We start from the raw sequence: 13,942 nt of genomic DNA on the forward strand, positions 1-13,942 counted from the left end.
CTACTCTTTTTGCTTTAGTTTAGTAGATATCTACAAACAAAGAGTCGATATTTTTCTAAAACCATTTAGTGCTTCACAAGAAAATACACCACGGCTGTAGCCTGTTTTAGGAGTTGTATTATGCGTGTGTGTGGTGTAGGTGTGTGTGGTACAGTGTGTGGTCGATGCAGCAGACAGACAGGTGTCAGTTGGTTTGGTGTCCTCTGCTTACTTTTAATACTTGTAAATAAAACTTTTGGCCCGTAATTTATTTTCCATGTTGTAGCGACCAGAGAGGGGGGGGGATATATCCAGTCTCTGATAGTGTTACGTTATTATGAGAGTGCTCTGCTTGATTCTGAAATTGTATATATTTATGTAATAAATATATACACATATATATGTGTGTGTGTGTGTGTGTGTGTGTGTGTGTGTCCGCATCTGTAGCCATTATTGTCTCATTATACCGCACTGTGAATGAATCAAAGTAAATATATAAGTCATCATGAACACATCTGTCCATCAGACAGAGGCTGCTGCCTCCTGTCATCATTAATGGACGTCTCTTTAAAATGACCGCTCAGAGGAGAGGAGTTCTCATTTCTCTAACCGCCTGCTGCTTCCCCTCCTCTCTCCTCGGTTCCCCTCCTCGGCTCCTCCGCTCGCATCTCCTGTGGGCGGGACTAAGTATCGAGGATAGGAGTCGAGGAGGGGAGTTCGAGAAATGAGAAAGGGCCCGGGCTGCGGTGGTTTGTTGATACATGTCGTCTTCTTCTTTGCTTTAATCGAGGCTACGAAGTTATGCAGCGCCCCCATCGTCAGTAAATGGAAGTACTACAAAGAACCCCGTTTAGTGCAATTATTTCACAAGTTTTGTTCTACACACACAGCTCGGAAAATATTACCGAGGTCCGGACCTCGGTGACCTCAATGGTAGATACGGCCATGTCCACCATGACTCCTTAACACCGCATTGCGTGGTGGACTCACGAACTTTGTTACATTTACGTGTCTGCACCACGCAAACAACCCCAATGTAAAGTGAATGAGGCTCTTTTGTCGTGGTGCACACACGCATTTCTACAACGTCCTGCAGTGAGCTTTTATTCTATAAAACGTTTTCAAAATCGACTTTATAGCTTGTAGTAACTCACGGGAGGCTTCTTTTATTTTATTTGTATTCATAATCATTTTTATTTTTCGTCAGAATGTATTATGGTGCATTATTTACGATTTTTTGTTCTCAAAAACAGTGCATTGTGTGTAATACAACTGTGATTTTTATTAAATTAGTTAGTTTTTAAGGAAGGCCAGAGCTTCAGCTGTGTCCAATAGATTGTTCCCTAGTTAACGTTTTTTAAAAGAACATTATATTCCGATTTGATAATGTCCCCTTTATTGTATTACGGAGAGCAATGTGAGCATCCATTCCCATTGGATAACGGAGGATTTTACACCCGGAAGTAAGTATTCCCCTTACTGTCGATTGATTTTACAGTGATATCTGCATTACTCATCAACTCAAAAACACCAGATTATCCTTGTTGATTACACAACATTGATAGGCTTAAGTTGTGTGCAATGCTTTTGTAATTTTCCCCTTCGATTCAGAGAAACAAATATGTGTTCAGTTTAGGATGGCCGAAGACACTACAGTGAGGCATATTTGAATAGAGAAACTACAGTAAATAACATGGAGATCAACGTGTCTTCGAAAACCAAACGCATGGATTACGTCACGTCCGGGAAATGGCGGCGCCCACAGTGTTGATGTTATTTCGGTATATAATCAGTTTAAAATCACTGATAATGTCATCGGATTAAAAAAAAAAAAAAAGAGACTGGCAGAGACTGGTCTGTTTTATCGGATGATAATTATTTAAAAATGAGTGTCATGAGCATACCATTCCTTTAATAAGCAGAGGATGTCCAGCAGCGTGTCATTGACATTTTCGCTTCCAACCACAACAACCGGCGGATCGTGCTGCTTTGAGAACGTCAATAGTGAGTTTTGAATATATTTTGTAATAACGGGTCATTTGAAAAAGTGGCCACCTGTTGTGTGCTGTGTCTGTCTCTCTCTGTTTACCTGTGTCTCTCTCTCTGTCTCTCCCTCACTCTCTCTCACTCTCCGTGTCAATTCTATATGTAACTTGTCTTGTTTCTGCCGCTGCGTAGCATGCTGTAACAACGTGGAATTAGCAGAATAGGCTATTGTATTGTTTAACTCACACCTGTTGCTCTCGATGTAATTTAGCTGATAAAAGGAGGCTAATAAAAGCCTCCCGCGTGACGTTTCACTGTCAATGGGTGCGATATAGCGTGTATGTAATTACACTAGGCTACAAATACTGAATTGAGCCCCACCACTGTATGGGTTAGCCCTACCATAGTCTACCCAACAAAAATACTCTGGCGCCGCCACTGGATGTCAGTATTGTTTATGAAGCAGGGTATAGAAAGTACATTATTGAAATGAAAATACTATTTATTTACTTTTACAAACAGTGAGCAGCTGCCCAGCTGCTCACTGTTTTTAAAAGTAAATAAATGCGTGCAAGCGTCTTTGAGTTGTAGAAAAGCGCTAGGCCTATAGGCTATAAATATAATGTATTATTATTAGGCCTATGTGTTGGACATGTGTGGTTGGACTCTGTCTCACAGGTTGCAGTGTAACATCAGAGGAGACTGGGCGAATTGTACATTCTCAAACTGCACCACTTAGAACTAACTAAACAATGCAGAGATTATTTTTATATAATTGTATTCAATAACCGTAAGAAATTCAACAGTATGAAGTGATTTGTAAATAGTAGGGGTGTAACGGTTCACAAACATTTCGGTTCGGTACGTACCTCGGTTTTTAGGTCACGGTTCGGTTCGGTACGTTTTCGGTACAGCAGAAAAAATTATCACAAAACATAACATATTTTTTTTAAATTATTATTAAACTGTGAATAATGTATTCACTCAAATAAATACAAAATATAATAAAATAAACATTAAGGTGCAGCATTTCGATAAACTGAAATAATCTGTATTTGAACTTTACTGTACTAGTACTCACAAAACATAAACTATTAGTTTAGGGTTTTTAATTATTATTAAACTAGGAATATTCACTCAAATAAATATAAAATATAATCAAATGAACATTAAGGTGCAAGCTTTTCGATGAACTGAAATTATCTGTATTTGAACTGTACTGTACTAGTACCTAAGCAGCCAGTTTGACATTAGGACTTGCTTGTCATTGTATTTTCATGTTGTTTAAAGAAAGATGTACTTGTCCACATTGCTTGCCGAAAGGGCAGATCTGCTGGCACTAGCAATGTCTCCTGCCGTGGAGAACACCCTCTCGCTAGGGACAGAGGTAGCAGATACAGCCAGGTAGCGCTTTGCTAACATGGCAACATAAGGATATTTGGCGTTTGTAATAGCTTTGGCTCGGTCTGAAGTGTTTGCGAGTGGTGGAGGCTTAAATGCTAGTGGGAGTTGGGTTTGCACTTCAGTCTTTTGGTACCGGTGATATTCACGTTCGGGTGATGCCTTTTCAAATGAGTGTGCAAGTTTGATGTATTGCCAGCCGCGTAACCAATGTTAGTTGAACAATGGCGACAAACAGCTTTGGTTTGGTCCACCTGTCTTTGTCCGTCATCCTTGTACGTAACTGCGAAACCAAAATGTTCCCAAACCGGAGACTTCAATGATGCTGGAGGATTTTCGAGCTCAACTTTATCTGCGTTCGCCATTTCGACAGTTCCTCAAATTACTGATTACATTTGAACGCATCCCTCTGACCAGCTCGTCCAATGAAATGACTTGCTCGCTCTATGACGCGTTGATCACAATGGGTGCAAATTACTCTGAATGCTGCGACGCAGCACCTGAGATTACTTCCAAAAAGTTGTTCACGTTCTCAATTTTTTACGTTTAAAGTTATATGCGTTCGGTACACTTCGGTACACACGTGTACCGAACCGAAGGGCCCGTACCGAATAATTTCGGTACGGGTACCGTTACACCCCTAGTAAATAGGAATACAGATTTGACTTAATGTTTTCATAAATATATTTTTCTCCCAGTTTGTCAGGGGACTTATTTACCCTCTCAAAGAACCGGAACCGAAAATAACCGGAATCGAAAAGCAGAACCGGAATCGTTACAAATCCAAACGATACCCAACCCTTTGTGTGATGCAGTAAAATCTTACCGCTCACTTACGTTAGCGGTGTCATAAAAACCGTGGGGAAATGTAAAATACGATAGCGAAGAAGAAGATTCCAGTGGCCCCAATTTTTGTCCATTCTGGACAAGTGAAAAATGTATTCGGACAAGTAAATTGCCAAACTCACTTGTCCATGGACAAGTACTCTCTAAAAACTTTTTCTCACACTGTTAATAGATTTATATCAAAAACCTCTATCCACTGACACGAGTTAGGTGGCTAACGGGAATAACAGTTTATAGAGCTAACAATGCTACCAAACAATTTCAGGAGCATCAGTCAGTACCAATATTATTGTTAGCCCAGTCCTGAAGTGCGCTATTAAGCTGCCTCTAGTGTCAAATGTCTCACAATGTGTCCGTTGTAGTTTCCATGTAAGACTGGCACTGGGACATTAGGGGAATATGGACCGATAATTGTCTCGAAATGCTTCAGTTCATCGACCACCCAATTTATCGAAGGTACTCACCGGAAGTGTTGGCGATCTGTCATGTTTGTAATGCCGCTGGCTTTATTCATTATATAAATTGCAGTTCCACCTTTTGACCACGAGATGGCGGTAAACTCTCGATTCTAATGTCTGCCCCAACGAAAGGGTGAAGATTACGGTTAAAAAAAAGTGCTAGCTCGAGTACCCCAATTGCTCACGTGACGATCACCTAATCCCCATCATGGCTCACAAAAGAGTCTTTAGAATAAACCTTTATGTTACATGTATATTTATCCATGCAGAACATGTTTTTTTGTGACCATTTCAGTTGTTACGCTTGTGATAAACCTCTGTACATTGTTAGTAAATGAACTGGTGTAACTCCACTTATCTTTTCTTGAAGGCCAGAGAAAACACCATATTGTAAAAGTATTATTTTAATCAGAACAATAACAAATCCCTGCTGTTCAGCAGATGAGGCTTCATTACTTCAACAGAATCAATACTGCTTTACAAAAACAAATCTATTAAACTTCATACACTGATTTTAGATTTTGTAAATTATCTACCATACATCATGCAGCATAAAGATATGATTTAAACAAATCAAATACCTCGGTCACTGCATACATCATATCATGGTGCAGTAAAATACATTTCCTGTAGAAGAATAAAAGTAACGTATATGTAAATTACCGCAACAATTTGTCAGGGATGAGCAGAGCAGGTAGGACCCAATTGCTGGACAGTCTAGAGTAGACAATGGTTTGAATGGAAAATACCTTTATTTAAAGGCTCAATACCTAAAACAAGAAACAGACCTGACTCAAGAATCCCACCACATCCACCAACAGAAAACCAGAACTTAAATACATGCAGAACTAATCAGAGGACAAGACACAGCTGGGCAGGGTAGGACAAACCCAAGGGCACCAGGTGAAGAGAATCAAGACCTATAGTTAGGCGGGTTTTTTTCAAACACATCGGTGGTCCAGAGGTCTATGCCTTGGTTTTTCATGCAGGTGCTTGAGGTTCAGCATCCAGGAGAGGGACATATTTTGTCTTCTGCTATGCTGATGTTGACTCTGGAAAATCGTCCCTACCACTTTTTCTAACAAAGTGACGCCCATGCATTACACTTCAAGTTATTTCCATCAATTCATACTATGTTTGCATGGGTTTTATAGGAAAGTAATGTCAGCGTTGATTTGTTGTCTCATTTGCTGCTCATGAGTGCACTGATACTGCATTTCTTTAGTTGAAAAGTTGGTTCAAATATTGTTTCCAAACCCAGAATTAAGCTACAACAATTCAAAGAAAAAAACCAAAAGATCCTTTGAATTTAAACATTTTATTTTCTTGTGCACAACGGGACATTTTCCAATAAAGATATATTTCAAATTCACATTGAAGATCTACACCCCTTAACAATATTTCTTACAATAACTGTCTCAAAGTCTCATCTTTATGTGTCTTTTAGCAGATCTTGAAGGAAGTCAGTTTGAAGTCTCCTGCGATTCGGACGTAGTTGATGACGTCCACGTTCTCACGGTTTGGAAACTGCAGCTGCTGTCCGTCAGGAAGCTCCACCACAAACACGTCTCCAGCCAGCGTCAACTCCAGCTGAAATAGAAAAGATTATAAGAAAGGAATCTGAGAAAATCTAACAACGCTCCTAAAAAACCTGAAATGGTTGATGTAATCTGGTTTAGGAAATGCACTTCAAGAGAAAACGACTCCATTGGACTCATTAATGTCACTATGTAACTCTGGCTTTTATCTATTGGGCTAGTGCTCCAACACATTGTACATCAGTGACCACCAACTGGCGGCCCGCGGGCCACATCCGGCCCGCCAGACATTCTCATCCGGCTCGCACGACGGGGGTGACTGTGGCGTTCACCTCCCACCCATTATTTTGTTTTACAACGTCGTGAGTAAGATGCAGTACCGGAGTCCAACAGAGAGGCAGCAGCTGCGGGACAGTAGACTGCGTACTGCGAAACCTTCCCTGCCAGTGCCTTCAAGAAGAAGTGACCCTTCCTCGTGAAGAGTCTGCTTTGTGCGCTCCGCAGCAGTAGCCCCGCTGCGACGGAGTCCAACAGAGAGGCAGGAGCTGCGGGACAGTAGCCTAGAAGCAGGGTTGGGTTGTAACCATAGACTGGTTGTAACGGAATACATGTAACGGCGTTACGCAGAATATAAAAATCAAGTAGGCTAACTGTATTCAGCTGGCGTTACATTTCAAAAAAGTGTAATCTGATTACAGTTACTTTCGTAAACCTGAAGTGAATACATTGTGGAATACTTATTGGAATTATTAGTGGAAAAGTTTCCTCACAAAATGTAATATTCATTACCGGCAGAACTGTGCGCACACTGCACAGCGCTGCAGCATGTCTGTGAGCGAGAGAGAGGTGCAGCGTGTCTGTGAGGCCCCGCCCCCGCACGCAGTGAGAGAGAGATCTCTTTTAAAATATATTGAAAGTTAGAAACGGAGATGGTTGGATAAAATGTGCAAGATAACGTTTATGTAGCATTTCTTTATTGTCGAAATGATGACATTTCATAACGGGATCAAATCAAAGTGAATGGCCTGCTGCTGCTGAATGCATGGGGCAAGTGACTGGAACAAGTTTTAAAAGTTATTGCATCGTTTCAGATAATAAATTAAAGGTCCGCAGTACCTGAGCGTGCTCCACTAGCATTGTGGACTATATCAAAATCACTGTCTATTGGATACATTTTGGCCCTTGGACAAATGTAGTTGGTGATCCCTGGCCTATACCATAATGAATAGAAAAACAGAACTTGGAAATATAGCATTTTGCAAAAAATTAAATTAAATGTTTTTTATCAGGTGTGAAGACATATTCTGGTAATTCACATTAATTACTGGAAATATTTACATGAATGATGTGACCGGCTGTGTTTCCTGTAGATATTTCATTTCTCTTTGTACTGCACTGTTAGTGTACAATTGTACTATTATGCTGCTGTGGTTATTGTATTTTGTAACTCTGGCACAACAATTTCCTTCGGGATGAATAAAGTCTTATCTATCTATATTCTGACTAGATATTAGACAAATATACCTGGCAAGATTTCGGGTTTTTGTTGTGCATATCTTTTTATTGCATTCATTAGTGTAGTGTGATTCATGCAAAACGTACTGTCTCTCTGAGTGTCATTATCATATATGTACTGTATATACAAGAGAATGTGAAATATGTGTTGATTTACTGTTTACTTGTGAAAAATGCTGAAATGATACAAAAAACAATAAAGCACTTACAATATATGTCAAGGATGTCTGTTATTGTTTTATTATTAAGAGTCATGTTAGATGCATCAATAGACTTTTTGTTGTCATGGTTATGAAACACCTTATTTTGAATTTCCTCAGTTAAATTATGTTGTATAGCTTGTTTTTCAAGCTATAAGCTATACGAAATGTGTTTGTAATATCTGATCATTAGACGGCGTATTAAGGTCATTGTAAGTTTGAAATATTAATAATATTGGAGCAGGAGAGGGGCTACATTTTCTCATAGAATAGTTTTTTTTTTAAACTCTGAACAACAATTATTGGAAAACAAATGTTTTGTTTGTTTTCCAAAGAACTTCATTGTCTCACTTTGCAAAGTACATCACCTTGATGTATATAATGCCTGCCGTGGATGATGTAATCAAATTAAACTTTGCAATCAGTGGGAAAACAAACTCTCAGAATTGCCATAAGCAAGAACATAAGACCATTCCATGGAATATAACAAAAAGTGTATCTCGAGCCGGTTTCTGAAACTTACCTACCCCACCTTTAACTACTCAACTGAGCAAAGTGCACTTCGCCAATGTTGGACATACCAATTACATTTGAGTTTGGTCAATGTAGTTCTAAATGTTTCCAAAAAAAATACTGGAACAGCCCCATGTCTTCATTTACGACCAGGTTAAACAAGTGTGGTTAAAACAACCCTTTCTTTTAAAACACATGATGGAAACACCAATTAGAGTTGAGTTTGGTCAATGTACTTTTGTAATGTTTGAAACACCTCACAACACCTGTTGTATTGAAGAAGTTTCAAAAGTTGTCATCCCAAAGCCTTTAAAATGAAATGATCAGTACAGATGAATGCTGCATGGGTAAGGTCAGAACATATATTTATTTGACAGCAATCAACTCAACTAAAATGACAAATATCCGCCTCAAGGCTTTCTGGACAAGCGTGTTGACCACACCATAGTATCCATGTGTGTGTTGCACTGTTTACAATATCTTCCCTGTCTTTTCAGAGGACATCATGCTGGAGGACCTGGAAGACAAGGAGGGATGTTTAGATAAATCAGATCTTGTAATCAGCTGGGAGAACTCATGTTGAATTATATTTGACCAGAATCAGGACATGTTGTGTTACAATATGAGCCGCAAATGCTAAAAAGTCTGTTTTCTGATGTTGGTGATTTTCTAATAGATATGCGTTTAATCTGAGATACGACTCAAAATAAGATTGTTTTGACTTAACAAGATGATGCATTGTCTAAAAACAAGACCCGACTTCTCACTGCAGTGTCACTTCTGAAGTTATTATGTCTTATATCAGGTGTAAAGACATTCTGGTAATTCACATTAATTACTGGAAATATTTACATTAATTATGTGACCGTCTGTGTTTCCTGTAGATATTTCATTTCTCTTTGTACTGTACTGTTGGTGTACAGTTTTACTATTATGCTGCTGTGTTTATTGTATTTTGTAACTCTGGCACAACAATTTCCTTCGAGATGAATAAAGTCTTATCTATCTATATTCTGACTAGATATTAGACAAATATACCTGGCAAGATTTCGGGTTTTTGTTGTGCATATCTTTGTATTGCATTCATTAGTGTAGTGTGATTCATGCAAAACGTACTGTATAGTCTCTCGTCATTATCATATATGTACTGTATATACAAGAGAATGTGAAATATGTGTTGATTTACTGTTTACTTATGAAAAATGTTTTGCACACCTGCTGAAATGATCCAAAAAACAATAAAGCACTTACAATATATGTCAAGGATGTCTGCTATTGTTTTATTATTAAGAGTCATGTTAGATGCATCAATATACTTGTTGTTGTCATGGTTATGAAACACCTTAATTTCCTCAGTTTAAATGAAATTTAAATGTTTACATTTTGGGAATATTTTCATAAAGCTCCAATGTGAAATAAAATACATATAGAGATATGAAACCTATAATCACAACAGTACATAAGGAAAATACATGAAACTACAACTTGTGAAATAATGTAAGACTTAATTAAACTTAACTCATTATCATAAACTGTTATTTCATCCTTCTTATTTATATAAAAACAGAAGTATGGTAGGAGTAAAATATGTTAGTTCTCAAAAGTCCGTTTTTTTGTCATTTGGCCTTTTACCAATAACAGTATTTCATGACACATTAATTATTTTGTATTTGATATGTTCATTATTTCCCTACTTGACAGTTGTGCCACCTACAATCACTTACATCTTAAACTAGCAAGCTCAACAACTGCTGTCACAACTAGCCAGTAAGCTAATGTTAGCTACAGTACAGTTAAGCATCTGTAATGTCAAAGTAATCCTGAATCAAATATCTACCTGCCTATGCTACTGCATACACACAGTACAAAAACATAGAAACTAATATCTGTTGTTGCTTAAGCTAACAGGCGATAGCAAACGATGCTAACAGACTATTCTTTTTGTTGCTAAGTGATAAGCTCACAGCTAGCTATGCATGTAGCATTAGTAGCTATTAGCTATATGGCTTGTTAGATACGTTGTTTAGTTTCTAAAGACTTTAGTTATTTAGTTTAAGTTTAGTTACTTCGTTTTGTGTCTGGTTTTATTTATAGAAGCAGCCTTTCAGCTAGTTAATTCAGATCATCTGTTGTTTAACAAGCTAACAAAAGCTAACAGGCTAAATCTTGTAGGATTTGTTGAGCTTGTTTTGGGAAAAGTTGAAAAGGTGACGTCTGCTTAAAACAGTCTTAAAAAGTTATAAAATTAAATTAAATATGGCAATATAAAATAGAAGTTGACATAGGCCTATACCATAATGAATAGAAAAACAGAACTTGGAAATATAGCATTTTGCAAAAGATTAAATAAAATGTTTTTTTAAATAAATCCAGTTATTATTGAAATTGAATTATAAAATAAAATGTTAATAATTTCTTTAACTTTTGGTTCATTTATATAATAAAAATGTATTAATGTGATTATTACATTATAATGTCTATTTACAGATAATTAACTCATTATTTCACTACATGAAGCTGACATTTGTAATTATCTTATGTATTATAAGTTAATACATTTTTTTTCAGATTGTTTCAGATTTTTAGAATTGCATTGTTGTTGTTTACATACATATAGGTATATGTATATATATATCCATATATAAGCTGCTTTTACCAGGAGTAGCCCAAAGACTGACAAAGCAGAGACATTTAACATGAATGGTTGTCAGTAAAGTATTTCGTTATTCCTAATGCTTCCCTAAAATGTAACTCTAACTGTAACATCTGCAAACACTTTAATCTTGGGCGCACCTTTATTTTGAATGTTGCCTCAAACCTGTTTTACATTTCTTCTAGGAACAAGGAAGCGTCGCCTATTTTACGGTAAAACCCATTTCAAGTTCATTCAGAGTTTGTTTGTGGGGCCGTTCATTGGTCCAATCTTACTGCTCTATTAATAGTTGAAGGTACTTGTTTGTTGTAACTTGGTTTCGATATAAAGATTGTTCAACTCCTCCCTGTTGTTTTTGGACAAGTAAAGCACTCTCAGTGTTGTTGTTGGATTATCTCGCTGTGAAGGACTTCTTGTATTTGCCAAGTAAAGACAACAATAACCTGCTGACAGTCAAATCTTTGTCCAAGTCTTAGCATTGGGTGTCAATCAGGATGAGGTCCAAGCTATGCATGTCCCCCAAATAACTCATGCAGCAATAATGAAGCAACAGGTCTCCAAAATGTTGGAAATGGACCTCAGCTCCTATAATATTTCTATAGTAAATACAAATAAACGAAAACAGACACTCAGAGTCAGAGTCATGACCGAAAGAACGAGATCGCGGATACAACATTAACATATGACATTACTACTATTTTAGATAATAAGCAGAGTTGTGCAGCTCTGTTTATTGACCTTTCCAAAGCGTTTGACACCGTTGATCATCGCATTTTAAAGCAGAGGCTACTCAGTATTGGCCTATCCAGCCTTGCAGTGGGTGGTTTGTGAACTACCTCTCTGAAAGGTCCCAATGTGTTCATTTTGATGGACTGTCTTCTGAGTGGTTAAACATTTCTAATGGTGTACCACAAGGTTCTGTTTTAGGACCACTTTTATTCTCCATATATATTAACAGCGTAGGTGATAATGTGGATGAAGCTACTTTACATTTGTATGCGGATGATACTGTGATGTACTGTGCAGGTCCCTCCATTCAGGAGGCTGGTATTAAATTACAGGCTGTTTTTAACACTATTCAGACTCAGCTCTCTGAGCTTAAGCTTCTTTTAAATGTGGATAAAACCAAGGTAATGCTCTTTTCAAAAGCTAAAGAGACACCAGAGCCTGTTTTAGATATTGTAACTACGCAAGGAACAAAACTTGAAGTTGTTGCCTGTTACAAATACCTTGGTATCTGGCTTGATGATTGTCTCTCTTTTAAACTTCATGTCAATAACCTGCTTAAAAAGCTGAAGGTTAGGCTAGGTTTCTTTTTCAGAAACAAGTCCTGTTTCTCGCTGGAGGCCAGGAAAAGGCTAGTCACTGTGACCTTTTTACCTGTGCTGGACTATGGGGATTTGTTGTATATGAATGCACCTGCCAATTACCTGAGCAAATTGGATGCTGCGTATCACAGTGCTCTGAGATTTGTCACAAATTGTAAAGCGCTTACACATCACTGTACGCCAAGGCAGGTTTACCATCACTCTCTGTACGGAGGCTCAGTCATTGGTACACGTTTATCTATAAAGCTTTGTTGGGTAAACTCCCGTATTATATCTGCTCTCTGATAACACAGAGAGTTGCAAGCAGCTATTGTCTGAGGTCACATGATGTAGTCTTGTTAGATGTGCCAAGAGCAAGGACTGTCTTCGGTAAGACAGCTTTTATGTGCGCAGCTCCACTTGCTTGGAACAATCTTCAGCAAGAATTGAAACTGAGCAATCTCATTCCTCTGCATGTTTTTAAAGCTATAGGCAAAATGAAATGCTTGCTGATACATTGGGCACTTGTAAATGTCTATAACTATGTATCCTGTAAATATAATGTATAATGTCCTTTATTGTTTTATGTTTCATGTGGAACCTATATGCTGCAGGTCTCCCTTGAAAAAGAGATCTATGATCTCAATGGGACCAATCTGAATAAATAAAGGTTTGAAATGAAAAATGAAAAACAAGCGGCCGAGATGGGTTTTCTCCGCAGGGTGGCTGGTGTCTCCCTTAGGGATAAGGTGAGAAGTTCGGTCATCAGGGAGGGACTCGGAGTTGAGCCGCTCCTCCTTCGCGTCGAAAGGAGCCAGTTGAGGTGGTTCGGGCACCTAGTTAGGATGCCACCTGGGCGCCTCCCTAGGAGGCGTTCCAGGCACGTCCAGCTGGGAGGAGACCAATGGGTAGACCTAGGACCAGGTGAAGGGATTATATCTCTTCTCTGGCCTGGGAGCGCCTTGGGACCCCCCAGTCAGAGCTGGTTGATGAGGGAAAAGAAAGTTTGGGGCTCTCTGCTGGAACTGCTACCCCCGAGACCCGACCACGGATAAGCGGGAGAAGATGGATGGATGGAGACACTCAGAGCCTTAATTTGCCCATTGAACCAACAAACATACACACAATGATTTAATGTATTATAAAAGCATAGACATCTAGGGCCTAGTGACCTATATGTGACCTATGTATAAATCAAAGCACTTCCATAGTATTTACATCTGTATGCTCTCGCATCGCAGGATTTTAACTTTGGTATCTCAAGTTTTGCGGATAATAAGTGCCTATGTTTGCCTATAGGTCAACTGTGAACCCAAAACACATATTTGAAAGGCTTTCAAATACTTGGATTGGGAGGGAAAGAGAAAAAGGCTTTGTTGCTGAAACTCTCTGAGGCTCTTAACACACATGGGGACACCTATGTATGTATTAAAGACGTTAAAAATGTCGTTGTCTCTATTTTGAACTATGTTTCTGTTGATAAAATTAAATGTCCATCTTTTAAGCTCAATGTTTTGAGGAGTAGAGTCCAATAATATTTGACCAG

The sequence above is a fragment of the Pseudochaenichthys georgianus genome, chromosome 8 (assembly GCF_902827115.2).
Source record: "Pseudochaenichthys georgianus chromosome 8, fPseGeo1.2, whole genome shotgun sequence".
Lineage (NCBI taxonomy): Eukaryota > Metazoa > Chordata > Actinopteri > Perciformes > Channichthyidae > Pseudochaenichthys > Pseudochaenichthys georgianus.